Consider the following 2559-nt stretch of genomic DNA (forward strand, 5'->3'; position numbering starts at 1 on the left):
TGCTTCAAGTCTCCGTGGATTGATACCCGACTTACCCACTTACTACTAAACTTGAGATAGTTAGGTTTTATAAATATTATTTTTGATATTAAAGGACCCAAGCCTTGGCGAGCCTACCAAATTTTGGTGTTGTTGCTGGGGACTTGGCTACGGTTATAAGCCAACTTCCGCTTTAGAATATTATTTCCTGTTCTTTTGATTTGCTCTCCTTTTGTTTTTCATTCTTTGTTAATTTCTATTTTCTTTATTTTGTTTTCAATTTTTGAAATCTGAATATGTGTGTTTGCATATGCGTATGTTTGGTATGCATTCTTTGGAACCCGAGATAATTCCCATAGATATTGAGATTGAAAAATATCGTAGGTCCCTTAGGAAACCTATCTCTAATCCAGAGAAGGCTGAGTCGTCTGAACTGAAAGCAATGACCAAAGATAACCCCTTGGTTCCCTCTGAACAAATCCCAGAACCCCATGCCCCCCCCCCCCACCTACCTATGGTGGGAGAGCAACACCTTCAGCCTCTTAGGGACCACTTTGTACCTAATGCATACACATCGCCGTCTTACATCCGGTTTCCGAATGTCCAGGTGGCACAATTTGAGATTAAGACTTCGATCATCTCAATGCAGCCCAAATTTCATAGGAACTCTACTGAAAATCCTTATCAGCATCTAGATGAGTTCTTAAAAATTTGTTCCACCATCTGCATCCCTAATTTTAGTGATGATGCTTTCCATCTTAGGTTTTTTCCTTTCTTTCTGAAGGATAAGGCCAAATATTGGCTGACGTCCTTAGAACTAAACTTGGTGGCCAATTGGGCAACCATGCAACATGAATTTCTTAAAAAGTACTTCCCAATTGGAAAGACTAACCAGTTTCAGAGAGTCATCACAAGTTTCTCACAGAGGGAAGGGGAACTCTTTTTCGAGACTTGGGAGCACTTTAGGGACCTACTCTATAAATGCCCACTTCATCAGGTCCCCAAGTGGCAATTAGTCCAAACTTTCTACGAAGGGTTGGCTAAGAGAGATAGGTTCATGGTTGATGCGTCGTGGTGAGGTACTTTCCTCACCAAGCTCAAGAATGAGGCATGGATTCTCTTTGAAAACATAGCTGAAAATTCTCAGCAGCACATGGCTGTAACTCGTAGACTTCCTAATCCATCAAACTCCAAACCAAAGGGAGTTTGCAAGTTGGCCACTAGCCAAGACCTAGCCCCTACCCTGCATGCCATATCTAAAAAACCAGTGCTTGTCCTAGGACTGCAAACAACGGCATATGCAGAGGTATGTGCAATGTGCTTCGAACCTTCCCATACATGTTATAATTGTCCACACGCGCATTCCCCACCTAAGCTTGTGCATGAGGAAGTAAAGGTCACCTACAACTAGTATGATAAGACCTCTGATGACCTGTGTTCAAACACATACAACACTGGGTGGAAACAACATCTTAACTTCTCGTGGAGGCTACAAGCTTCGGGTTTTCAATCCTAAAGACCTCCACAAGCCCTTAGTAGCTAGCCTCCATACTCATACCAAAACTTCCCAATTCATCCTAATTTAGCTCCCAGCCCTCCAACCTAGATATTATCAAACTTTTCAAGAGACGGTGTTGAGAGCACTTAAGGGTATTGAAACTGACAGCAAGGAGGACAAGCAATTACTCGATTCTCACTCCAAATCTATTGCCAAGCTAGAAGCCTCTTTAGGCCGATTAGCTCTTTCTATGAACCATAGAAATGAGTGTAAGAAGTCTAACCAACCTCTAGTGCGTCTTAGAAAACCAGACACTAGACTATCACCATGCCATGAGCAAGCACAGGCAGTAGTTACCTTGCAAAATGGTGGAGCGGTAAAGGAAAAGTTAGGCATGGGCAACGATGAGAAGATAATAGAAGTAAAAAGGAAGGCTAGATTAAACTCTTATTCTGAAGCTTCCACAACCTCCAATAGAGGAACATTGCAAGAATTTGCCCTGAAAGCTACTTCGAAATCTATGAAAGAAGAAGCTAAAGACTCCATGATGAACAACTTTAGAAAAGTAAAAAAATAACATTTTCCTCTTAGATGCTATCAAAAGAATACCTAATTACAAAAAGTTCCTCAAAGAGCTATGCATTTGAAAGCAGGAATCAATAGCGCACCTAAATCAAGGAGTCCAACAAATTGAAACCGTTAGCTCAATTTTTCTAGGGTCTATTCCTCTCAAGCTTAAAGATCCGGGTGCCGCCACGATTACATGTATGATAGGAACATGTACAATTGATTAGGCTCTTTTAGACCTAGGAGCTAGTGTGAACATACTGCCTTACTCGATCTATCAAAAAGCTAGTTTTGGAGATTTGCAACCAACCCTGGTTACGTTGCACTTTGTTGATCAATCTATAAAAAGACCGCGGGGAATTATAAGGGATGTCTTAGTCAAGGTGGATAAATTCTTTTTCCCTACTGATTTCCTTATGCTAGACATGGCACTTGTCGGGCCATCACAGCAATCAGGCCCGGTCCTTTTGGGTTGAGCATTTTTAGCTACTGCTAATGCTTGTATTCAGTGTAGG

At 41.5% G+C, this 2559-nt stretch overlaps 1 non-coding gene across 1 annotated transcript; it reads right to left on the reverse strand.

Annotated features, from left to right (window-relative positions):
- Positions 1–872: 872 nt before the first annotated feature.
- LOC131161099 (small nucleolar RNA R71) lies at positions 873–978 on the reverse strand. Its single transcript, XR_009138259.1, has one exon. It is a non-coding gene; the product is annotated as a small nucleolar RNA R71 (small nucleolar RNA).
- Positions 979–2559: the final 1581 nt, after the last annotated feature.

This window comes from Malania oleifera, chromosome 7, assembly GCF_029873635.1.
Source record: "Malania oleifera isolate guangnan ecotype guangnan chromosome 7, ASM2987363v1, whole genome shotgun sequence".
NCBI lineage: Eukaryota > Viridiplantae > Streptophyta > Magnoliopsida > Santalales > Ximeniaceae > Malania > Malania oleifera.